Raw genomic sequence first — 27283 nt, 5'->3', positions numbered from 1 at the left:
TACTTCTAAATCAATTTAATTGTAAAACTCCAAGTTCTCATCTTCTGAGAGTAGAAGAAAATTATTTCTACTTTTTCCGCACCATGCATCAATTTCCAGACCTCTCTCACACTCCCATAAATGCCTTTTCTCCCTAAAGTTACATTATTAAACCATGATCTGAAGCTGTTTAATCCTTGCATATTTTAAATAACTTTAGTAAAGAACAATCCACAAGTTCATACAAAATATGATTCGTTCTATTCTGAAGTGAAAGCTTTCATTAGCCTGCTTTGTATTCCCAATCACCTGAACCAGTACAATTTATCCTATAACTTTCTTCTCTTTAAATAGCTACTATCCATTTGCTGACAAGCTATATTGTATCTCCACATCAAGGACAAATATATATTTAAACAATCATTCTTAAATTATATGTAAAGTAATCTCAAACTGGATTTGTTATTTATGTTTATACCCCTCCCATAATCCAGGGCCTACAGATGTTCCACAGCTCCTGGACAGAATGGGGGGGGGGGGAATCCCATTTCAATCAAATAGGAACTGCTACTATATGTTGTGGCGCAGGGGAAAAGGTGTAAGAAGAATAAAAATATTTTCATTTGTGTTAAATGGGAAACTATTGAAATTGCCAGACTAAGAAGTTAATTGCAACACTCTAAATTCCATGAATAAAAGGCACTTTGGCTTTCTAGTTTATTCTACCAAAAGAAAAGAAAAAAACCCTCCATTTCCTAAGGAGTTGCACCTGGCACTTTTGAATACATATAGACATGAATATATACCACTAATGCTAATATACAAATCATATGATCGCCACTAAAAACAGAAATGAAAGAATCTTCTTTCCAGAAATTATTAGCCAAAACTAGTTTTTTCTTAAATTTGAAAAGTGATGACACTTGAAAGTATCCCCTAGTCTCTGTGTAACCAACCCAACACACTGCACCTCTGTTGGAAAACTAATTCTGCAACCACTTTAGTTATACAATCATAAGCATTAGAAGGGACCACGAGGGTCATCTAGTCCAACTCTCTGCCATGAAGGAATCTTTTCCCCCAAACTTACAACTCTAAGACTCTAAGATTGAGAGTCTCATGCTCTGCTGACTGAGCTTGTTATATAAAACACTCCCAAGTCCTCAAAAAGCAACTCTAGGAAGAAATTGGTGGTAACTCTGTCACAAGACGTCATGGACTGGCAGGATGCAGAGGATGGTGGGAGGCACTAGCTGGGGAATCCCCATGGGAACTCTCAGGGGAAGACGGCTTAGAGCCAGGGGATTGGTGGTAGGACAATGATGAGTGGTCAGAGGCAGAAGAGGGAGCAGACTGGGAGGAGGAGGAGGTGTCGGAAGCTGAAAAGGCAACAGGGTTTAGTGAGCAGAGAGCAGGGGCAGAGAGCAGCCCAGAATCAGAGGCAGAAGGGAGGGGCAAGAGGCAGAGATCAGGCAGGCTGAAGAATCCAGGGAGTCTCCCCTTCCCCCATGGTCTCCCAGAATGCAGTGAGAAATGAAAAGGATGGAGCAAAGAGAGACAAGATGACAGAGTCTTAGGCTCCCAGGGAAGGAACCAGGAGAGGTACCTTAGAGAACAGTGGGAAGGAGGGGACCTTCGGACCTCACAACTGCCTCACTGGGGCAAGACCTACTGGGAAGAGTTGCTTGATCACTAGGCTTGCACTGTTTTGGTTTCTTTTAATAAAGAGTTAACTTCTCTGGGTGCTTTACTCCTGACAGAATCTCACACCACCACTACCATTATAGGGAAAATTAAATAACAGAATCTTAAGTCGAATATAGTACAGGCAGCTACCATTTTATACATGTCCAATTGACACGCAAGCACACACACAGTCATCTCTACCTCCCCAGAAGTGGCCTGAAAACAGGGTGGGGCCTGTATGTCCATTTGTCTCTAATCAACATGCAAGAAAATCAGCCAGCAACTGACATCAATATCCCTAAAAAGCCTATGACTGTCTGGATTTCTCTCTCTTAATTTAACAGTTTATTACATGGGGGTGGGGGAGAGGGATACCCAGTTGTGGAACCCCACTTGTGCAATGGACTTTGGCTTGCACAAGCAAGGCATCTATATTCTCTCCTCCCCCTCCAGCCTCCCTCCCACCCACCCCATACCAAATCTACTCTGAAAGGTTGGGGGTTGCAGGGGGTGGGGGGGAGAGGAAGGGGAAATCTCTTCACATCCACAGGCAATGCTGGATTTCATCAAAAATCAATTCTAGGCAAAACAGTATGCTTTCTTTTACAAAAACCAGTAAGCATTTGTCAAGCACTGAGAAGTGCCCATCTACTTTACCTTCCTTAAAGGTAAAGGGACCCCTGACCATTAGGTCCAGTCACAGATGACTCTGGGGTTGCGGCGCTCATCTCGCTTTATTGGCCGAGGGAGCCGGCGTACAGCTTCCGGGTCATGTGGCCAGCATGACTAAGCCGCTTCTGGTGAACCAGAGCAGCGCACAGAAACACCATTTACCTTCGCGCCGGGGCAGTACCTATTTATCTACTTGCACTGCGTGCTTTCAAACTGCTATGCTGGCAGGAGCAGGGACCGAACAACGGGAGCTCACCCCACTGCGGGGATTCGAACCACTGACCTTCTGATCGGCAAGCCCTAGACTCTGTGGTTTAACCCACAGCGCCACCCACGTCCCTTTTACCTTCCTTACATATAGTTTTATCATTTCAGACATCATATCTTAGTCCCATTGCTTTCTTATCTAATCCTTGAAATAAGAGAACGCATCTCAAGTTTACACTTTATCTAACTGAGAAAGCCACTGTTCCATTACTAACACATCTGTCTTAAAATACATTTCTGCTTTGTAATAATAAGAAAGTAATTTACTGAAGGACACACAAAACATATCTACAACAAGGGACTACTGCAGTAACTCTTTCTGGGGAACCACAGGAATTGTAACTGTGCAAACATGGCTAGAGAAATCTTGAGAGAGAATTATTCACACTCTCACCAAACTACAATTCCCAGGATGCTTTGGAGATAAAGCTAAGATGGTATAAAAATCAGTATATATGTATGTCCCAAGTTGATTTAAATAGAAAGCTACATGTGTATCTGAATTTGATTGGTAGGTAGAGAAGTGGAACAGCTGACAGACATGATCCTAGTAAGAAAATATTTCACTGTAAACATTTTAGAATGTTGGGTATTACCTTATACAGAATTCAATCATTAGTCCATCTAGTCCTGAATTGTTTTGGGGTTTTTCCAACTTGCAGTATTCATCCAGTGATTCAAGCAAAGAGAGTTATTTACAAGTTCTGAAACTTGGAGATCCTTTATAAACAGAGTTCAGCAGGATTAAAACTTAAGAGCTGCACTCAAAACATATGCTCTTTCACTGAGGTATCCCACCTCAAACTAGTCAAAACAAAAAGAACATTCTGCATGGTCATGTATAATGAGTGCTGATCTAATACATTGTTTTAAAATCAAGCACATATGGGTCTAATGGGCCTTGTTATTTCTCAGGGTCATCTGTTCCCAAAAGAATTTAGCAAAAACAAAATTATTATATACATACTGTAGCACTGATTAAACGATCCAACATAAATATGGCATTAATTATAACTTTAATCAAATGGGATGAACAACCCACTTGTTTTGCTGTTGTTGTTGCATAGCAATAAACAGGTATGCAACAAGAAAAATGGAGCAATGGTGAAGAGGGTTCTAAAGACCCCCTGCATGTTCAAACCACTCAATTCCCATCAGTTCCAGGATGGGGTTTTTTCTCAGCCAAGCTCCAATACCAGGTGATCTTAATTGGGAGAAAGGTGGTTAAGGTAGGAGAGATTAAGAAAAAAAAACAGCAGGCATCGAGATTCCAGCTCCTTCCACAGACATCCATACACCGCAAAGGGACTCTTGTTTCCCATGCTGCGTGTGACTGAGGGAGACTCCCATTTGAAAGAAAATGCAGCTAGAGTCTAGATATCAGTGCAGGGTGTGTGTGTTTTTCTTGGTAAAGCTTTATGCCAGGGGCGGCTAACCTGTAGCTGTTGAGATGTTGCTGCAGGGCAGCTCCCACAAGCCCTGGCCGTTGGCCATGCTAGAAGTCCAAAAACATATGAAGGGTCACAGCTGAACCATCCCTGTTTTATGCTAATACAGGCGTCAACCATCTTAGGCATGTCCAATTGATGCATGATCACCGATGTGCAGGTCCTTTTGGACCCGCAAGAGGGCAGAACAGGGGTAGAATGAGGTGGAACAGGGGCGGGGAAGGGCAGAACAGGGGACGTTTATGCACACTCTGCCAATGTGCGCGGGGGCCCGGAACGGAACCCCCACATGAAATGCTCATCACCTGTATATATTTACAAAATCTCTATGTTGATTAAACAGAACCTCCGATATTCTGTTCTACACACAAACTAGTTTGGCTACAGACTCTGCAATATACAATACATGCAGGCAGGCAGGCAGGCAGAGACTGGTACACCAGTGAGTCAATATGAAGGTTGCACAAGGAGCCTGAGAAAACATTAATAAACTAAGCCAGCCTTGTAGATTAAAAACAAAAGGCATTGTTAACCCTCTACTGTACTAATCTGAACTCCCCAACAACAGAAGCAACAAACCCTGGACTAAAACTAATCAAGGACTGTAAAGTCTTAGACATACATGAAATATTAAGCTGTATATAATTGTTTTTAAATGAATAAATAATACCAAATGATGTGTGAAGAGAGCAGACCTCTGATTCTGACAATAACATAATCAGACATTGATTTTTAGACAAAGAGTCTCTTGACAGATGCAGGTCAGCAGCCTCCAAGTTGATCCAAGGGCAAGCACTCTGCAGTCTACCCAAAAGAAGAGGACTTGATGCCGAACTCTGCCCCCAAGGCTAGAATTATTCAGGCAGGATAGAAATCAGATGCTGTACAAGCAACATAGCCAAGTGAGTTTTCTCTAACAATCCTTCCGCTACTTTAAAACCATCTTTAACTGTCCCCATTTACCAAGCATAGTGTCTATTTCTGGCGCTTGGCCCTAATAAATCACTATCCTTATTTTGTCTTTTGTTGATGCCTTGTAAGATGTTCCTAATCTGGACATATGTGCATTGTACTTGCTATTACTCACAATTCAATCCCCATCCCTAGGTCTCTACAAGCAAACTCTCCCAAGCAGGGAGCACACATATATTTAGAGCTGGCAAAAACACACCCTAAATGTGTCACTTCATACACAAGTGGGGAAAGATTTGAGAAGCGCCTTATCACTGGAAGGGAGTCAACAGTGACCCGTTTCCTCTTTTTTAAAAAAGCCAAATTTAGATTCTATGGCTTTGAAAATTATCAACCAGTTTCCAATGTACCATTTGAAAGCAAAGTCCAAGACTAGATGTCTGCTCATCAATTCCAGCAGTCTTGGAGAATATTGATTATTCAGATCCATTACAATAAAGAAGAGACAAAAGAGTATATTCTCCTGAACCTCTCAGCAATTCTTTATATCATGGACCAATTGAATTCTCTCTCTGTTGGGACTCAAACCACAACAACACTGTGTTCCCTTGTCCTAACTGGAGGGAGGGAGAACAGGTCCTGCTTCTGGGCTTCCTACAGGCATCTGGTCAGCCACTGGGACAACAAGGTGCTGGAGCATATAGCCCTTGACCTAATCCAGTAGGATGCAGGTGGCACTGTGGTCTAAACCACTGAGCCTCTTGGGCTTGCTGATCAGAAGGTCAGCAGTTCGAATCCATGCGACAGGGTGAGCTCCTGTTGCTCTATCCCAGCTTCCGCCAACCTAGCAGTTCAAAAGCATACCAGAGCAAGTAGATAAATAGGTACCGCTGCAGTGGGAAGGTAAATGGCGTTTCTGTGCACTCTGGCTTCCATCAAGGTGTTCTGTTGCACCAGAAGCAGTTTAGTTATGCTGGCCAAATGATCCGGTAAACTGTCTGTGGACAAATGCCAGCTCCCTCGGCCTGAAGCAAGATAAGCGCTGCACCCTATAGTCATCTTTGACTGGACTTAACCGTCCAGGGGTCCTTTACCTTACCTTACCTTACCTTACCTAGCAGGTCTCTTCTTATGATATTCAAAGGTGATGCTGTGAGACCTCTGTTCCACCCCAAGATTTTGATGTGCCTCAAGGTTCCCTAAGCTTTCTAACATCTATGTAAAACTGCTGGGTAAAATCATCCAAATGTTTGGGCTAAAATGCCAGATGCAGATAGTAAGCAGCTTTGAACTTGTTTTCGTCTTCTAATCCCAAGGACGTTGTGGAAATCCTAAGCAGGTGTTTGGGAGCAATTTGTGGGTGAGAGCAAACAAGCTGAAGCTTAGCCCAGAGAAGATGGAAGTGTTATGAGTGGGGAGATCTGCTTATTCTGGATGGGGCTAAACTCCCCCCAAAGAGCCAGGTGTGCTGTTCACCTCTGCTCAGTGGTGGTTACCATGGAGATGCAAGTGGTGTTGGCACCCAGGAGTGTTTTTTATTAGCTTGTGCTGGTTCGCCAGCTGTAAAAAGCTGGCCTTGCCTCAGCAGCACATGCTCCAGTTACATCCAAGCTTACTCACTGCAATGCACTTTACATGGGGTTGCCCGGGAAGATGGTACTGAAATTACAATTGGAGCAGAAGACAGCAGCTAGAACTCCTGAGCCATGTGACACTTATTCTGTGTCAGTTAGGCTGGCTGCTTATTTGTTTCCAGGACCAATTTAAGCTGTTGGTATTAGCCTTTAAAGCCCTAAGTGGCTTGCGACTGCGTTATGTGAAAGACCACCTGCACCTGTAATAGTCTGATGCTCAAGTTCCGCATCTGAAGCCCTTCTCTCTGAGAGGACCATAATTAGTAAATACTTGTGACCATTTTTGTCGTACACCCTCTCCTGGTAAGTGCCTATGGTCTCCTTTTTGCTAACTTCCAGGAGTATGTTAAATGCTTATTTATTCCAGTCTGCCTATGGTTAATTTTAAATTAGGTAAAGGTAAAGGTACCCCTGCCCGTACGGGCCAGTCGTGTCCCTCTGGGGTTGCGCGCCCATCTCGCTTAAGAGGCCGGGGGCCAGCGCTGTCCGAAGACACTTCCGGGTCACGTGGCCATTGTGACAAGCTGCATCTGGCGAGCCAGCGAAACGCCGTTTACCTTCCCGCTAGTAAGCAGTCCCTATTTATCTACTTGCACCTGGGGGTGCTTTCGAACTGCTAGGTTGGCAGGCGCTGGGACCGAGCAATGGGAGCGCACCCCGCCGCGGGGATTCGAACCGCCAACCTGACGATCGGCAAGTCCTAGGCGCTGAGGTTTTACCCACAGCGCCACCCGCATCCCAATTTTAAATTAGTTTTGCTTTTAACTGAGGTTTTATCTGCTGCTGCTTTGTTATTTCAATTATTCGTGTACTGAATATTTTTATTTATTTTAAAGTACCTTGTAATTGACATCCAAGGATTTACACCCTGACAAGTGGGCCAAAAATCTAGCAAACAACTAAATATATACTACCACAAGTGACAGCGGAGCTCTTCCCAGCAGCTGGCGGCCACCATTTTGTACCAGAGTTTCCAAGTCATGGCATAATTCCACAGCATTTTGAGTAAAACAGATGGTGGGAGCCACATGCAAAAAAAAAAACAACAACCAAAAACGACTACATGTGGCAGCAACATATTACAAGTTGTGTTTGAAGACACACAACTGTTGGCACTTTTTTCTCATGGTAAGCACCCCGTCTCCATAAATCTTTCAAAGATTTCCACTCCCCAGAGTTTTGGGGGAGGAATTCCTACCTATTCTCATTCTAAGCCAAATATTTCCACTTGAGAATGTTTCCACTCCATTGCAGGTACAGTGCATGTAAATCACTATGTCACCAAGTAGCATGCAGACTACAGTGGTACCTCGGGTTAAGAACTTAATTCGTTCTGGAGGTCTGTTCTTAATCTGAAACTGTTCTTAACCTGATGCACCACTTTAGCTAATGGGGCCTCCTGCTGCCACTGCGCCGCTGCTGCACAATTTCTGTTCTCATCCTGAAGCAAAGTTCTTAACCCGAGGTACTATTTCTGGGTTAGTGGAGTCTGTAACCTGAAGCGTATGTAACCCGAGGTACCATTGTACTTCAACACAGTTCAATTTTGCCTTTACTGTGTGCCTGTTCCAAGCCAAATAAGCAGGATGTAATCCCACACACACATCAACAGATGAGCAGTGGTTAAATCCTGCTGAGTTTGGCTCCTCTAGCTTGTTCCCTGCTATGCAACCAGAGCAAGCAGCATGCATTTTTGAAAACTGCCTGGTTTTTGTAAGCACCTTTGAATTTGGTACTGTTTTGTGATTCCCACTGTCAAGGGTTTCAGAAAAGGATTCAGACAGATGGTGCTGCTGGTCTGCTAAGCTCAGTTGTGATTAAGGACACTTACATTTAAAACACTTCTGGATTCTTTGTTAATTGTAGCTCCTGTAACCTGAGCTCAGCTAACAGCAGCAGTCCAGTTGTAATTTTGATGCCGATTCCTCTCTTCTCTAACCTGAGCTCACGTGTAAATGCAACATATTAGAAGGGAAGGATAGGAATTAGGTTAGCTATGATACATGCTTCCTGATTGTAACTTTACTTGTTTGAATTTTGCGCCTTTTCCACACTCCTCTCTAACTCCAGAGGGATTCTGTGAGCCAGTTTGCTAGTGTTTCCTAGCAACCAGCTTGCATCTGGGAGGGAGGCTGCTCTCAATTACCAGCTTCTTGTGGGTGCTGAGGATCACAAGATCAGCAAGTGAGCTGTGGTGGAGGCAGGCATGATCATCTCATAGACAGGCTTTCAGTGACAACAGCAGGGGGTAAGGTGAAAGGCTCAACAGACTCATTTTATTTTGCGGGAGGGCACTGCTTTCCTTTAGTGTTTAATTTTTATTAATCCAACTGGAGGGAATTGGGTTTCTTTCATTGCTTTATCTTTGAGCACACCCACTTTTCCCAGCCACACCCACCACTGGAATGTGCCTTTCTGAAGGCTGGCCACACTTTAATTCAGCCCTTGGAGCAAAAGGTGATCATGTGATCAGACCCAGAATTAACTGCCTTTCTTCCCATCCCACACACCTCTACCATAACCACCTAACCAACTGCTGAATGCTTTCAAGTTGCAGCTGCATCGTAATAATGCTGACCAGATCAGTTGTGAGATATAACATTAGGGGGGTTCTTTTTTCTTTCATGGAAACAGATCCGTTTTTCTGCTTCAGCAACCTGAGTGGGACAGGTTATTGCAAAGTGAAGTACAACAGGTTAAGAAGAATTTTCTTTGCTCTGTAACTGAAAAGGGGGAGGTCTACAGCAATGAGCAAGTATACAGGAAGGTCCCCATCTTCCTTTGTGCAATGCTAAAGGATGTGTATTTTGCTTGATAGAATAACTACATTGCTGACAATATCATTGATATAGACCAGGGGTAGGCAACCTAAGGCCAGTGGGCCGGATGCGGCCCAATCGCCTTCTAAATCCGGACCATGGACGGTCTGGGAATCAGCGTGTTTTTACATGAGTAGAATGTGTGCTTTTATTTAAAATGCATCTCTGGGCTATTTGTGGGGCATAGGAATTCGTTCACCCCCCCCAAAAAAAATTATAGTCCGGCCCACCACATGGTCTGAGGGACGATGGACCGGCCCACAGCTGAAAAAGGTTGCTGACCCCTGATATAGACATACAATTCAGTCATTCATTTTGACTAATACAAAAGTTAATGAAATGCAACAAAATAACATTATGGCAGCTCATATTATTCAAGCAGGAATTCTGTATAATCCAAAATTCCTGCTTGTTTGAGGAATGACAAGCCAGACTCGGGTTTGTTTCGTCTGTGGCACAGCAGGCGTGGAGAAAGTGCACTGCGGAAACTTTTGAGCAGCATGCGCTAACTAGCATACTGCTCATTCACATTAAACCATAGCTCATCAATAAGGCCTTTGTCAACAATTCAAAACTATTACAGCGCACAATTACAGTGTTTTAAAGCACTTTGGGCATCTCTAAATAGCAACTACAGATTGGGGGTGGGAAGGGCAGTGATGGGGAAAGCAGCAGAAACAGAAAAATAGAGAACTAGAGCCAGGGCCATAATATGGCTATGGGTCACTCACGGCTGTGGAAATGTAGTCATGGCAAATTTCAGCAAAAATCCTACCTAGATTGGCAGAGCTACAGAGGGATGCTACACTTAAATTTTTAGGCACCTATTTCTCCCCTGCTTCCTGTCAAGGACAAACCAGATGGTGTGTCTGTGCCCCCACAGGGCTCTTACAAAACGAAAAGCAGCCACAGGAGGCTGTGATGAGAAGCAGGGGAATAGCAGAGATGCTGCATAACCCTTTCCACATCAGCTGTTTTTTTTTCAGCTCAATGTTTTCTGATTTTCTACTTGTCACTCCCCAGCTCCCAGACCATGGATAGGCAAACTAAGGCCTGGCTCAATCGTCTTCTAAATCCAGCCCACGGACGGTCCAGGAATCAGCGTGTTTTTACATGGGTAGAATGTGTCCTTCTATTTAAAATGCATATCTGGGTTATTTGTGGGGCATAGGAATTCGTTTTGTTTTTTCAAAATATAGTCTGCCCCCCACAAGGTGTGAGGGACAGTGGACCGGCCCCCCTGCTGAAAAAGTTTGCTGACCCCTGTCCCAGACTCTGAAAAACTCTGAGGGAGACGCTGTTACACATGCCTCTTGTGTGACTTTTACTCTGGTTCTTAAACACCCCGGCCCCTTAAGAGGGGAACTTTGAAAAAGACAGCAGGCAAAACACACACTAAGATAGTACTCAGTGGTAGATATAAAGGTAGCTAAAACTTCTCACTTCATCTTCAATCCTAACACAAGCTTGTTAGCTGGTTAAGGATGGCAGCTGGTATTTTAACCTTGTAAGTTGCCAATCAATAATTTTCCAGAGTATTTACAGTGGTACCTCGGGTTAAGAACTTAATTCGTTCTGGAGGTCTGTTCTTAACCTGTTCTTAACCTGAAACTGTTCTTAACCTGAAGACCACTTTAGCCACCACTCCATGATTTCTTTTCTCATCCTGAAGCAAAGTTCTTAACCCAATGTAATATTTCTGGGTTAGCGGAGTCTGTAACCTGAAGCGTATGTAACCCGAGGTACCACTGTACTGGGAAAAGCCTTTCTCCCATTACTACTTAAACAGTCTTGGTAACTGATTTGTTTAAAACATAGGAGAATCCTTTTAGAGTTTTTAAAATAAGTTCAGAAAAGCAAACTAACTTGTCCATCTAATCTTTATTTTTGTAGATATACTGTGAACAGAAGAAAAGAAGAGACATGCCTGTTAACAAAATTAATTTTCTACAGTTGAGCAAGAAAAAACAACAACAGGATTCTTCAGAGACCTGCTCCAGTCTAGGCCTGTTATACCTGCCTTCACTTTTGCTGCAGGGAATGAAATTCAAGGCATGCTAAAGCAGATAAATTCCAAGCAACACATGTTGAATTGCATGTCATTAAACACATAATACACACAAACATTTCTACTCCATTGTGCAAGTCAACAAGCAGGAAGTATTTCTTCATGCAAAGAACTATGCCTGTAGTACATCTATGACAATTCAAGGACTTGCTTTGCCAATAAACAGTCAAAATAAAATGGAGTATCTCAACAGTGCATCCTTTCAAAATACAACATAATGCCAACCCTGTATGTAAATATATTAATGCACGCGTTAAGGACAGTGTCCGAAACTCTCATTGTTCTAGGTGCATTTTGCAACAGGGAATTTTGTTAGCGCGAACACTTTCTGAGCTCCAGACGCAGTACCATGCCTAAGATTTCAGATTAAAACTGCAGAGTGGAAGGAAAGGAGGGCTTTTTTCTGCCTCCCCACTTCCAGCTACTCTCTGAAGACTGGAGGAAAAACTCTCTTAAGAGTATTAAGGAGGTGGGCAGGGGAAGGACTAGACCATGTGAAAAATGAACATAATATTTTAGCTGCAGTTCATTCATTTTCAGCTTTGTATTCTTGTTATTAAAAAGTGCACCTAGACATTCCTCTCCCCTTCCCGCAGCCCTAGCACTGCCTTCCCAAAGCCAGGTAAGATAAGTGCTGGGCTTCAGGAAGAAGGCATGAGGTCTCTGACAGTGTTCACGAGTCCTCCAGCTTCCTTCCCAAAGTCTAGTTAATGCCTTCCCAACTTTGGGAAGGAAAAAGGGAGTACTCTAGGACCCTGCCGGAGCCTCGCACCTCTTTCCCAAAGCCCAGCTTACTCAGCTTTGGGAAGGCAGCATGAGGGCTGGGGCTAACGTCAAATTTGGCCTCCTGTTCCCCTTCCCATGCAACAAGGCACTATGTAGCCCGTGGCTTCCATGTCAAAGTACTCTTGTGGCCCACTTGATATGAAAAGTTGTGCCACCCTGCTCTAGAACCACCCCAAGCTTTATTTACTAAAAACATTTTTTACATCCCCTTTCTTATAGAAACCCACTTTATTTGAAAGATTTCACAACTTTTCTGACACACCCTAATGTTTTAGCAACTGAGAGCATTATTTCCCTAATTTTTCCAAATCTGTCTTGCCCAAAGGCACACATTAAGTAGATTGAATAATCAGAACCAACGGTTACTAGCTGGAAGGCATTTTGAACTGCTCCAGAAGATGGAGGGATTCATCAAGAGGATCAGTTAAGGTTGCACCACAGAGCCAAGCCATAATCCCACATTAATGGAAGCTTGATGTAAAACACTACATAATTACACACAGTACTCACAGGTGATAGCGTCACATGTTATGCCTCTGTTAAGACCTCTGCCTGATTTTTATAGCAACTCACTACAATGTCATAATGCTGCACTGAATATAGAGGCTAGCCTAGCAGCTGCTTCTAGACCAAGTGACGAGAGGAGAGTGACATGAAGGATAATTCCCTCCCTCCAACCCCCCAAAAAGACAATCTTCTCTATTCCAAAATCATTTCCATATAACAATTGTAGAGTACGCCAACTAAACAGAACTGCAAGTATTCAGGGGACTACTTTTTACTAACAGGGGTTTGTGCCAAAACAAAACCCATCTGGTAAGTTTCGGAAGGATCTTTCAGTTTGGTAAAAAGTGACAGTAAAAGGACCATCCAACTTTACACTTTTAAAATATCTGAATACTTAAAATAAAAGTAGAATGCTTGTACAGCTGGTGCTTGCACTGATCAACTTTAGGATTCTCATAGCTCAATCTTGTATTTCAGGAGCATTCCAGTAACAGGTTCCCTTATCAAAATAGATTAAATGCAACAGCGATTGAGAAGCAAAGTTACAAAGTGCAAGCAATTGCCAACATATGGCTCATACTCAGACTGCCGCCACCCCCCGCCCAAAGCATCTGTGCAGCTATACTTTTGGTGTGTTTTTTAATCTTTACAGATTTATTCTAACACACGTTACAACTTCCTGGTAAACGGAGGGTCAAAACCCAACAAATTATTCAAAATCATACCCGAATCGAAACTGTTATGAAAACTGAAGACACCAAGGGCATGATGCCAGGCACAACTAGTCACTGCTATTTTAAGTACCATTAACCAGAAACATTGCACTGAACTGTAACGTGGAAAACAACAGCACTTCTCGACTTGACGATGAGAAGGTAATTAGGGAGTGACATAATCGTGTCTTAATTTATACGGGAGGAAAATACTGGAGACAAAACAAGTAGCAGTACCTGATATTATGAGACAAGGGACAGAAAGAAAGCATAACAGGCTTCTAAAAAGCCGCCACTGGTAAATAAGATCTGCTTCCAGGCAACTGGCAAAGGAACTTGTGTCAACAATAACATTATTTATATATTTATTTCCTTTTCAGGCTCTCATGGAACGAACCTTCACGTGCAGGAGGAAAGGCTGGCAGGCTAATAACTTCTGCAATACAAATAGTAGTTCAAAAAGTTATAATAGGCAAAAAGGCTTAAGCAGCCTTTCCTATCTATTCTTCCTCCCCAAGCAGCCTGCACGAGCCTGCTTTGACGTTAAAGAAAACACAAAGAAATCTTTGAAATCTTTCAAAGATATTTTTATGTGGTGCTGGCCTGCTTGTTTCAAGTCTGCATTTAGTTGTAATCTGTCCTGGGTTCAATGTGGTGGACAGGTTTATAAATAAAATAAAATAAAATAAATAAGAAAAGTTCTGGGCACTTAGCATCCAAGTATAGGAACTTGCTTAGTGTTCTTACATGTGCAAAAAAAAGTGCCAAAAAAACACCCTTAAATCACAACAAACCCCCCCCCCCCCAGTCTAAGCAAACATAGATCCTGTAGCACAAAAAAATGGATGGTCAGAGTTTTGGATTAGTCTTCAAGGTAAGTTTAAGGGAGCTATTTACCATAGTTACAATTTATTGGTTGCTATATTACTATTTAGGCTTGTTCGGGAAATACAAATTAAAAAATACAAATTAAACACTTGTTTTACATCAGTTATTTAAATCAACCTTTTTTTCTTGGGAATTTAAATCACCTTGATCTCTTTAGACATTGTTGCCTCTGGGTTGACAACTAGGATGCCACTCAACATGTTACTTTAGGTCCAGTGATGTTTTTCTGGCCCCTACTTAAGGTATTTGACATATGGTTTGTGGGAGGGGGAGGAGAGTAAATGAATGATTGTCACTGAATTACGAAAAGCTATAGAGCATTAAAGGTAAAGGTAAAGGGGACCCCTGACCATTAGGTCCAGTCGTGGCCGACTCTGGGGTTGCGGCGCTCATCTCGCTCTATAGGCCGAGGGAGCCGGTGTACAGCTTCTGGGTCATGTGGCCAGCATAACTAAGCCACTTCTGGTGAACCAGAGCAGTGTACGGACACGCCGTTTACCTTCCCGCCGGAGTAGTACCTATTTATCTACTTGCACTTTGACGTGCTTTCGAACTGCTAGGTTGGCAGGAGCAGGGACCAAGCAACAGGAGCTCACCCCGTCAAGGGGATGCGAACCGCCGACCTTCTGATCGGCAAGTCCTAGTCTCTGTGATTTAACCAGCACCACCCGCGTCTTAAAGGACAAGCACAAGTAACTGAAATAGTTTTTTTCTCAGTCTTCCTCAAATCCAAGCAAATGCCTATGTATGACTTTCACTTCATCAAATTCAACCAACTTAAATGTAAAATTTGTTTCAGAGTTTCCTACCGACTAAGCATTCTGGAAAGGAACCAATTAGCAGCCCAGCTTCAACTATGTTTGCTCAGAAGTCAGTCTTTTTTTTTTTTTTAAAGCAATTTATTAAATTTTACAATAAAAATAGACATAATAAACAATGTAACATCGGTCTTAACATATTTTCACATTTTCTTTGGACTTCCTCACACCTCCCGCTCCCATTTTCATCGTTAAAACATTTTGTCAGCAATTTATCATCTTGTTTAAATTCTTATATCCCTTCTATATTTCATAATCATATAATTCTCAAAAGGAGCTAATTTTTCACAGTCTTACTTATTTTCTTAAAAAAGCTTCTAAATTTAGTGGTGCTCAGTTGTTTTAGTCTAGCATCTTATTTAGCATTCACTCAAATTACAATACTTTTGTAAATAGTTCTTAAATTTCTTCCAGTCCTCCTCAATCCTCTCTTCTCCCAGGTCACGGATTCTGCCGGTCATTTCAGCCAGTTCCATGTAATCTATCAGTTGTATCTGCCATTCTTCCAGTGTGGGTAGATCTTGGGTTTTCCAATGTTTTGCGAGAAGTATCCTTGCTGCTGTTGTTGCATACATAAAGAATGTCTGGTCCTTCTTTGCCACCCCTTGGCCGACAATACCCAAAAGGAAAGCCTCTGGTTTCTTAGTGAAGGTATATTTAAATACCTTTTTCAGTTCATTATAGATCATTTCCCAGAACGCCTTCACTTTAGGGCAAGTCCACCAGAGGTGGAAGAACGTTCCCTCGCACTCTTTGCATTTCCAACACTTATTATCAGACAGGTGGTAAATTTTAGCAAGTTTGACTGGGGTCATGTACCATCTATAAATCATTTTCATTACATTTTCTTTCAGGGCATTACATGCAGTAAATTTCAGTCCATTATTCCACAACCTCTCCCAGTCCTCAAACATGATATTATGCCCAATGTCCTGTGCCCACCTTATCATAGCCGATTTAACCGTTTCGTCTTGTGTATTCCATTTCAACAGCAAGTTATACATCCTTGAAAGTACCTTAATCTTTGGTTCTAACAGTTCTGTTTCTAGTTTCGATTTCTCCACCTGGAACCCTAATTTCTTATCATTTTTAAAAACTTCTTTGATCTGAGCGTAATGTAACCAGTCTCGCACTTTGTCTTTCATTTTCTCTAAACTCTGCAATTTCCATTTGTCTCCATCCTTTTCTAGTATTTCCCAATATTTTGGCCATTTAGCCTCCATATTGGGTCTTTTTCGGGCCTTGGCTTCCAAAGGTGAAAGCCACCTTGGTGTTTTATTTTCCAGCAAGTCTTTATATTTTGACCAGACATTAAACAATGATTTTCTGACAATGTGGTTCTTAAAGGCCTTATTTGCTTTAACCTTGTCATACCATAAATATGCATGCCATCCAAAGGTATTGTTAAACCCCTCCAAATCCAACACATCAGTGTCTTCAAGAAGTAGCCAATCTTTTAGCCAGCAGAACGCTGCGGCTTCGTAATACAACTTTAAGTCTGGCAGGGCAAAGCCCCCTCTTTGTTTTGCATCTGTTAATATCTTAAACTTAATTCTGGGCTTTTTGCCCTGCCAGACAAACTTGGAAATATCTCTCTGCCACTTCTGAAAGCACTCCGTTTTGTCCAAAACCTGAAGTGTTTGAAATAAAAACAACATCCTTGGCAATACATTCATCTTAATAGCAGCAATTCGGCCTAACAAAGAAAGTTTCAATTTTGTCCAACTATCTAGGTCTCTCTTAATTTCTGTCCAACATTTTTCATAATTGTCCTTAAATAGACCTAGATTTTTTGCTGTTATGTTTACCCCTAGGTATTTCACTTTTTTCACCACATTAAGTTCCATCTCATTCTGAAACCGTTCTGACTCTGTATTAGTCAAATTTTTCCCCAAAACCTTAGTTTTCTGTTTATTTAATTTAAATCCAGCCACCCGACCAAAGTCATTAATCAGTTGTAATACTCTTTTCGTACTGGGCTCTGGCTTCTGCAAAGTCAAAACCAGGTCATCTGCAAAAGCTTTTAATTTATATTGTTTCTGACCAACCTGAATTCCTTCCACCAACTGATCCCTTCTAATCATGTTCAATAGCACTTCCAGAACCGAAATAAATAACAAAGGGGAAATAGGGCAACCTTGTCTTGTCCCTTTTTCAATTTTAAACTCTTCCGTAACCACATTATTAACTATCAGTTTAGCTTTCTGTTCTGAATATATCGCCTCAATCCCATTTTCAAAACCCCGTCCCACTCCCATCTCTTTTAAATTTCCCATCATAAATTTCCAGGAGATATTGTCAAAGGCCTTCTCCGCATCTATAAAAATTAAAACTGCTTTTGTATTTATATCTGTTTGCAGAAGTTCCAAGATGTCAATAATGTTCCTTGTATTAGCAAACAGATGTCTTCCTGGGAGAAAGCCAGCCTGGTCCTTATGAATTACTTCATTTAGAACTTTTTTAAATCTATTTGCCAAAATGTCTGCAAATATTTTATAATCCACATTTAAGAGAGAGATGGGACGGTAGTTCTTAAGTTGTGTCTTTTCAGCTTCCGACTTTGGTATTAATGTGATAAATGCTTCCTTCCACGACTCCGGTGCCCTCCTCCCCTCCATAATTTCATTGCTGACCTCCATCAAAGGTTGTATCAAATAGTCTTTCAATGTCTTATAGTACTTGGAGGTCAGCCCATCTGGTCCTGGAGATTTGCCAAGTTGCATGTTCTGGATAGCTTGTTCGATCTCCTGTCGTGTTATTTTGGAATTCAGGATTGTCCTATTTTCTTGTGACAATTTAGATAATCCGTTTTTTGCCAAAAATTGTTTAATCTCAACATCATCTTGCGGCCCTTGGGTGTATAATTTTTTGAAGTATCTCTGGAAACACTTTCTAATGTCCACCGGATTCTGGATGTTTTTTCCATCAACCTCCAAGTTTGTAACAGTATTTAATCTTTGTCTTCTCTTCAACTGCCAAGCTAGCAGTTTTCCACATTTATTCGCCGACTCAAACGTTTTTTGTTTCATTAATTTAACCTTCCATTCAATTTCCTGATTTATCAACTTGGAATATTGTGTTTGATAAAGTTTAATTTCTCTCAGAGTTGGCTGTGACTTCGGATTCACTCTTAATTTCTTCTCTAATTCTTTTATTTTATCCAAGATCTTATCTTTTTTCTCATTATATGTTCTTTTCTTCACTGCATTCTGTTGTATCAAGAATCCCCTCATTACAGCTTTGCTTGCGTCCCAGATTATTCTTTTTTCCACCATATTATTCATGTTTATCTCAAAATAGTCCTTCAAAACTTTTTGGGCCTTCTTGGTAATTTCCTGATCTCTAAACAAATTGTCATTCATCTTCCATCTAAAGGATCCAGTTGGTAATAGTGTCATATCCATCTTTACTGCATTGTGGTCAGAGCAGGTCTTTGGGCAGATTTCCACTTTTCTAACCTTAGGTGCCAGGCCTCTAGAAATCCATATTTGGTCGATTCTTGTCCAGGTCAGTTGGGCTTCAGAAAAGAATGTTCCCTCTCTTCCTAGTGGGTTCTTTGTCCTCCAAATGTCAATCAAGTCCATATTGTCAGTCATTTCAAAAAAGGTTTTAGGTAGTCTGCCGTCTTTTGTAACATTTTGACTTTGTGACTTGTCCATGTTAGTTGATACGACCCCGTTCATATCTCCCATCATTATGATGTTGTTGTAGTCTAGATAATCCAGCATTGTCTCCTGCAACTTCTTGTAAAATTCCGATTTCCCTTCATTAGGTGCATAAATTCCTAATATCAGCAGTTTCTCTCCTTGATATTGTATCTCGATGGCCAAAATTCTTCCATGTTCATCTTTAAATAGGAATTTAGGTGACAGGCTCTCTTTTGCATATATCACTACGCCTCTCTTCTTAACTTTGTCCGAAGATACAAATTCCTGGCCCAATCTTTTATTTATTAACACTTTTCTGTGGAGCCTCGTCACATGTGTTTCTTGTAAACAAATAATGTCCAATTGTTCTTTTTTTAATATATGAAATATTTTCTTCCTTTTTTCCGGAATGTTACAACCATTAATATTCCAGCTCAACAGTTGCAGAGACATCCTGAATTATCTGGTTATTTTTCAAGGGGTGGTATCTTCTCAGGGACTTCAGGTTCCACAGGTGCTGATGTTGGTGTTGGCGTTGCCTCAGGCCCAGCAGGTAGTTCAATTCTTTTTTGAAGGTCCTCTCCGTGTGTAGACAAGAATTTGTCTCTCTCTTCTAGTGTTCTAACTTTAACCTTTCTCCCTCTAAAGGTAAAAGATAATCCTTGAGGAAATTCCCACCTAAATGGAATTGCGTTGCTCCTTAGTAGTTTAACAAGTTCAGAATAGGCGGTTCTAAGGTCAAGCAGTAGTCTTGGGATATCTTTATAAATTTCAATTCTTCTATCCAACACCTCCAGTGATTTTACAAAGTGTAGTCCCAGAATCTTATCCCTTTCCTCCTTTGATCTCAATGTTATCAAACAGTCTCTGGGCCTCTCCTTCTTTATGAATCTTCCAAGTCTGAAAGCTGACACAATTTTAAAGTCCTTTTCTTCCAAGTTCCAGAACTTGGAGAATTCTTTAGTCAAAAACTCAGTTAGATTTCCTTCTTCTGCCTCTTGTAGTGATCTAATCCTTAAGTTATTCTCACGGTTTCGCAGTTCTATCATCGAGAGATAAATCTGGTGTTCCCCAACTTGTTTAGTGAGTGGTCTTACCTCTTGCTCTAAATTTTCAAATCTTTGTCTAGTGTCCTCAGTCAATTTCCGATTTTCTGCTGAGGCCTCAGTTAGCTGTCCAATTGCTTGTGCATTCTGTGTCACTTGTGTGGTTAATTTATTTAAACATTCTGTATTTTTATCAATCTTTGCTGATTGGGCATCTGCTTTCTTGTCCAAAGCTTCCAATTTTTCAAAGATTTTATCTAGTATAGAAGCAGATGCTCCTGAGGCCATATCTTCCAATTGTAACTGCTCTGCTTCGCCCTCACCCTCCACTTCTGAGGGCAAAGCAGGCACAGATGATCTGCGTGTCTGTAAGGCTGAGGTTAGAGTTGTTAGAGTTGTTTGTTTAGCTCTCCCTCTTTTTCTTGTGCCACTCATTCCAACGTTATCTATCAGTCAAGGTCACACTGAGTTGTTCCCATGGGAATGGAAAGGTCCAGAGCAAGCAAACAGCAAGGGAATCGAAAGTAAAAAGTGTATGTAAAATCACTGTTATAATCCAATCCTCTAGAGGGAGCTTGATCTATCTTTCAGAGTCTAAATTAATGTCCAAGAACCTTCAGATACAAATACTTAGCAGAGTTTATAAATGATTACCTTGTTGCAGACAGTGCTTATTTATCTCCCAAAAGAATGTTTCAAATTTAAAAGGTATCAATACCCTCAGATTGTTTCCAGTTCCAATATGCTGTATCCAAATCTGCAGTACTGACAGCTCCCTTAGTACTCAGGCAGCTCCTGACTCTGGGTTTCACCTTTAAATTTGTAATCCAATAAGAGGAGGAAAGTCAAGTACAAATAGAAATCCCAAATCTTTAACTTGAAGTCTTTACTTTAAAATGCAAGTTCAAATAGATGCTTAGATCTGTAAGACTTAGAGTCTCTTTCTTTCAGCCTCCACTCCTCCAGCTGATTGCTTTTTTTCAAGTTCAATGGCTGCGGAAGACGGACTTCCTGCTTCCACGTCTCTCCGCTCACAGCCAAGTTCAAGCCAATTTAAATTTCCCTTTTAAAGTCTCAAATTTCGAGTGATTCAGTCTTTTACTCACAAATTAGTTGCTTTTTCGTCCGGATCCGTAATTTGGCAGGAAAAGGGATCAGCGCTCACCGGCAGCAGCAGCGCGGCTTCGCTCCTCAGGCTGCGAAACGGCTCACAGCGCCGCAACCCCCCTCCGTGCTCCGGAGCCCCTTACGGGGTTCCTTCTGCACTTGGAGGGTCGCTCTAGGCGCCCACCGAGCCTCAAGACCCCAGGCTCTTGCCGCCTGGGGTTTTCCGATGTGGGTCTCCGCTTCGCCGTAGCGGACGACCCGTTGCCTGCGGAGCCTCCTCTCCCGTTCAGAAGAGGACCGCCATTGCCGTTCGCGCCGCCCCCGGAAGTCTCCAGAAGTCAGTCTTATTGAAAGGGGGTTGGTCAGCAGTGGGGAACCTTTGTCAGTCTCTGGGGGAAGCATATCAGTAATGGGGAAGCCCAGAGGCAAAAATATGCAAAGCAGCAGGTGCAACTCTTCCTTCTGTACATTGGGCTACACATTCTAGCTACACAAAATGAGAGATTTCTACATGTGCACCCTCACCTTCCCATTTACACAAGCAAGAGGCATTATCACATTTCAGACAGGCAGACAGGCAAAAGCACTTGAGGATGGCAAGAAGCAGGGCCAATGGGGGGTGTGGCCCAACAAAAGAACATAGCCTAGGGATGCTTGCAAGGGCTGGAGGACTGCATTCAGTTCCCAGGCCAGAGGCTCCCCACCCCAGACAACATCATACTTAAGTCTACGCATTTCAATGTGCCCACTCTGAAGCACAACTTAATCAGATACCACCCTCTGACTTTTCAACCACTTACTGTTGTAAACCGCCCAGAGTGGCTGGGGAAACCCAGCCAGATGGGCGGGGTATAAATAATAAAATTATTATTATTATTACCGTCCTTATGTATGTCATTAGTTTGCATACAAAAACTTTTTGAACTATAAAAAAGATAAGATTGTCCACTAATACTTACATCAACAAAAATATGATTACAGAGTTTGAGAAGCTTCCAAACATTACAAATAATTATTAGGTTGCAAGCCTATACCCACTTATGTGGGAGTAAGCCTCACTGAACTGACTTCTGAGTAGACAGGTACAGGGTTGTACTGTTTTTCTAAGTCAAACAATATAGGCTAGAGTTCTTATTTATAGGCTATATAGTTCATGTATAGTTACCCATAATAATAATAAGCTCGAGTAGGTCAGCTATGTGTGACCAATGTAATATTTTTTCCATGGAATCATTACCTTTTAAGAGAGCTTGGCTCATTCACAAACTCTATACTAGAGCCATGACCTAGTTACGTGCTTCTTAATCTGTGTGCGCAATGACACGCTTATTAATATTAGGCACTTTAGCACTACAGAAGAAATAGCCTGATGTTAACACTGCATTTACAAAAGGTCTCCAACAAGCCAAACTTCTAAAAGCTGTCAGAACATCTTTACTCCTTGTCACGCGTATGAAACTAAAATTCAAACAAACAATGAGCCTTATTATAGCTTGAGTAGTTTCAGTTAATACTATACTCAGCATCATAACTGCCCTACTATGAGGAAGAAAAGAGCATCATGACTTTTTAATTAGTTTTCTAAGAAGGGCTATACACAGATGTCAAGTTTTTATTTCCACAAAAATAAGATTCCAATAGCCTATTTAGTGTCATACAAGAATCCAACAACTATCAAGTAAAGTACACAGGGAATGCCAAAAATCATTGTTCTTGATTTGTTAATTTAGAAAAGGAATAGTGAACACCACAAAACAAAGAGCCAATGATTAACAGTACACTTTATATAGCACTTAGTGCATAGTCATGGCTTAAAATAAGTGCATTTACAAAATTAGCTACATGCATATCCAAGTATCTGGTTTCACAAGGCACACGAGAATAAGACACCAATATCTCTGGCCAAGAGAACTCAACATTTTTAGCCTACAAAACATGCACAAAATCTCTATCCAAAGATAAATTTAGATGAATATGTTTTTAGAATGAGAAAAATAATGTAAATGTCATAGTACATTGGAGTGAAATCCTAGCCCCACTTACTTGGGAGTAAGTCCCACTGAATTCAACAGGACTTACTTCTGAGTAGACATGATTAGGATTGCCCCCTAAATCTTGTTGAAAATGTGACAAGTTGTTAGTTATCCAAACAAGTGTTTGGGTATAAAGCTGCTGTAATAAAAGCACTGGAATCCTGTAACAGATATCAAAGTTTAAAGTTTATTTAATCAAGTTATTTAAAATCTAAAAATCAATAAACCTTGACTACACACGGTTCTTGTTCAAATCAGTATCTAAGCTTGTCACCAAGCAACAAAAAACGACAAACTAAAATGCTAGATAAAGTAAACAGTATCATTTCACAGTACTTCATTTTACAGTGAATAAACTATACCACAATATGAAGGGGGAAAACAAAATACAAAAACCAGCATTTCACTTAAAAGAAATCAAAGACTAAGTGATTATTAGTTTTAAATTCTACATCAACTTTAAGCCCCTGTAGCTCTGAATTACTGCCAGTATCAAATGTTCACTTCACGTACCATTTTAAGTTGGCGTTTCCCCTCTCTGACATGGAAATAGACATTACTTTCCCAAAACTACAGTTGCAAATTACCCCTGAGTCCCAAAGGAAAGCAATAATCCCTTGTAACTAGAGTAGCTTGCGACCACGCCTTCCTGCTGCCCTAGCAAGTTGCAAGCGGAGCAGTCGTGTCACATTTCTTCTTTCATATCCAGAGATCCTAAAGGTTAGTTTTACAGAGGCCCGAACAGGCTTATCTAGCAAAAGTGCAAACGGGTGGGAGACACACAAAAGAGAAAATTCTGGTTGCCAAACGAAAAGACCGCCACAGAAAGCAAGAATGGGAGCGATACTACGAAATGGAGCTGAACTATTTATATACAGTACAGTACTAATCTGTTGGCTCTCAGAGCTGTTGGTGGCAGCAAGCCTCACTATCTTCCTAATTCGACTTCGTCAATTTATACTGGAAAAAAGGAAACATAGGAAATGTGGGTTTTATTTTTGTTTTAGAAAATGTGGCTCCGTCTTCAGCATTTAAAAGCCTTTTTTTTTCTGAGTCACCAGCTTCATCCGATGGAGCAAGAAGATGTGCGAAGGTTAAGCCCCCATGTCAGGCAGCAGTTGACTTGTAAAAAGAAGTGCGCCAGGACTCAACCCTGTTTTGGAAATCATGTCCTTACCTTGCAACCAGTCCTCTTAGTCCCAGAATCACGGGGACCGGGTGCGGGTGTACAATATAAATAGAACTCTGCACATGCTCGCGGGTACTCTCGTACTATTTCTTCTATCCCAGCTCTCTGATCCGGTAGGGAATTAGAGAGGCTCCTAGATAGCCCTAACTCAACGTCTAGCTGCAAATAAAACACAGGATGTACAGCCAGTCCCCTTGGCACTTGCAATCCACGCACAATTCTTCGGAAGTCCCAAAAGGGATTTACTTCCGAGAAAACCTGCCTTCCTTTTCCCCTTTTTGGAGGGGAGGGGGGTGGTAAAGCCTCCCAAACAAATCCTGGTTCCGGAAAAGGGGCAACTGACGGCGAGAAAACCTGACCTGCCTCGCTTTCCCGGACCGATCCTACAGGATTCGCCCTACAGCCCAAGATCAGGGCGCCCCCAGCTCCTTGGGTCGAAGCCAGGGGTATGTAGGGGGGGCAGGGATCCACTGCCAGTTCAGAGGTGGAGAGCTCTTTTTACCCAAGGGGGGGGGATTAAAATGCTTTTTTATTTGGTTACCTTGTTCAGCCCCCTCGGTTTTTGTTCACAACAACTCCCAAAACATAGTGGCGGGCAGGGGAGGGGACGGGGGGGCGTTTCAGCTTGGCTCTGCCCGCTCAGCGGGGAAGAAGGGTCGCTCGGTCACTCGCTCGCCTCCTCCCAGCCTCTCACCTTCACAGATCCGGCAGCGCTACAGTCCCCGCCGCCGCCGCAGTCCTCGGCATGACCAGAGCGCTACTACCAGGAGACGCCTCCCAGGCCGGGCTCAGCCTCTGGCTGCGGCTGCTGCTGCTGCTGCTGTTGCCGCCGCCTCCTCGGCCGCTGCCATCTTGTCCTGGCGGCTGAGAGGAACGCGTCCCAGCTCAGCCCGCTCAGCTCCCCGGGCCTCCGCCTCATCTTCCCGGGGAGGGATCCAGCCTGCTGCCTCCGCCGCCGCCGCCGCCACTCCTGCAGCCGCCGCTTCCTCCGCCGCCGCCCACTTCGGCGGCTCTCTCCCCTGCTGCTCCGGTTGCGGGGCCTAGGGGCAGCGGGCGCAGCTGCCTCCGTCGTTGTCCCGCCGCCGCCGCCGCTGCTGCTGCTGCTGCCGCCCCCTTTGCTCCTGAGGCTGTGAGAAAGCCTCAGCCCCGCTCCGACATGTCTCTGTTCCGTTTCCAGCCTGCGGGGCCCTCCTGACGAGAATAGGCGGGCCGCCCTCTTCCGCAGCTGCAGCGCCACCGGCTGGTTTCTGCCGGCCTCCTGGCTGGAAATCAGACCTCTAAACCCGCCTCTTTCTCTGGGAAAGGAGCGCGCGTCCTCTCGCAGGGCAGCACCTCTGTAGGCCAGCGACAGCGCCGAGGAGCAGGGCAACGAAATAAAAATGGGAAGGAAGCGCCGTTACATGCAGATCACCGGGCGTCGTCTTCTGGCCAGACACCTGTAGCCTGACTAACTCGCTGGGCGCCTTTAGTCAGAAGAAAGAAAAACCCTACCAAGCTCAGGAGGGCTTACTTCCATCTAAGGCAGTGGTTCCCAACCTTTTTTTGACCATGCCCCATCTAAGCATTTCTAAAATCCTGATGCCCCCCCCCCATATAATTCTTATTATTCAAAAAGTGGGCACCTATTCACATGGAGGAAGCCATTAACTCTAAATAACTCATTCTCAATTGCCCCCCTTCAAAATCAAATTGCCCCTCTGTTGGGAACCATGGATGTAAGGGTATCTAGAATTGCACCACAAAGCCTGAAAAGCACACTCTGGCCAAGCACCATGCACATTTGTGCATTCCCAAGTGTGCAATAAACTTGAATTTTACACTTGCCCCACTTTGCATTTGCAAATAGTTCTTGTGGGCCATATACATGGGCGTAGCCAGGATTTTGTTGGGGTACAGGACGTGGTTAAGGGGAACCAGGACTTTTGTTAGGGGAGGCAGAACCGAGCTGATTGGTCAATTAGAAAAGTACTTATATTGTTTTACTTGATGGGGACAGGTGCTCCCCTCTGTTGGCTACGTCCATTTTCATTTACTTTGGCTCCAGCGCATTCCCACCGCTGGTGTTTGAAGCTGAGTACACTTGACTTGAGCAGCAATCCATATTTATCCTGTAGTTTCTTGAGAAACTGCTGCTGATTGATGCACTACCCCCCAAACCAACTTCCAACCTGTTCAAAAAGGTAAACTGAGGTGGGTACATTTAAGACAGCAGACGACACATGGGCAGATAGCAGCTTCAGCAAACAGGAGATCAGCACACAGAAACAAATCAGGTGAAGACATCCCCACTCCCTCTCAACTGTGTACAGCAATGTAAGAATGTGAACTGAAGCACTGAGAAAAATCAACCTCACTGCATCCTAAGCCACTGATGTGTGCATAGCCCCAATTTTACACTAGTTCTATACACTGTGGGCTGAAAGTTGTTCAAGCTTCCATTTGCACTGGAAATGTTTATTTATTCAAGTTCTATTAAGGTCATTAGTTCTGCAGCTAGAGAGTATCCTTGTTGACTGGTTTGTAGTCCATGATGAAGTTTAGAAGAAGGAATTGGCCACTCAGTGGTACCAAAAATAAAGCTAGAAAGTTAGGTTCCCATTCATGTCAGTGGCACACAAGCATGGGACCCACTTACTCTGGGAAGCCCACCAAACAGAAATTTAAAATTATCATATATTAATTTCCTTGTAAGCAGCAGTTATACAAAAATGTTGGTTGGTTGTTATTCATTCGCTGATAGAAACATGGCAAGTCTAAAACTTTGAAAATGTTTGAATTTATTGGTGTTTTTTAAAAAATCAGGATGCAGTCCAAACCCATCAGTTGCACTGGTATAGTGTGTGTGTGTGTGTGTGTGTGTGTGTGTGTGTGTGTGTGTGTAGGGTCAGATATCTCCCTCTGCCCAGCTCCCCGGCAGCATGAGCTATAGTGCTATAGGTGCAGTGGTGGTTACACCACTCCTCCATGCTCAGATAGGATTTGGATTTGTCTACCAATTGTTGCAGGACTTAAATATAACTTAGTCATGTCTATTAATATCCCATATAAACATGCACCTACATTC

General features: G+C 42.7%; 1 protein-coding gene across 5 annotated transcripts in view; it reads right to left on the bottom strand.

Moving 5' to 3' along the window:
* HIPK3 (homeodomain interacting protein kinase 3) overlaps positions 1-26174 on the bottom strand; it is a 69066-nt gene extending 42892 nt beyond the window's left edge. Inside the window, exon 1 of one of the 5 annotated variants that reach the window (XM_081011891.1) lies at positions 24914-26174. The gene's annotated coding sequence lies outside the window, so the exon portion shown is untranslated. The other 4 variants (XM_081011895.1, XM_081011893.1, XM_081011894.1 and 1 more) reach the window with 4 other exon arrangements.
* Between the last annotated feature and the right edge of the window lie 1109 nt (positions 26175-27283).

The sequence above is a fragment of the Podarcis pityusensis genome (genome assembly GCF_964106645.2).
Source record: "Podarcis pityusensis genome assembly, chromosome: 1".
NCBI classification, from domain to species: domain Eukaryota; kingdom Metazoa; phylum Chordata; class Lepidosauria; order Squamata; family Lacertidae; genus Podarcis; species Podarcis pityusensis.
Note: the sequence above shows the minus strand (reverse complement) of the source record. Positions and strands in the feature narration are given on the sequence as shown.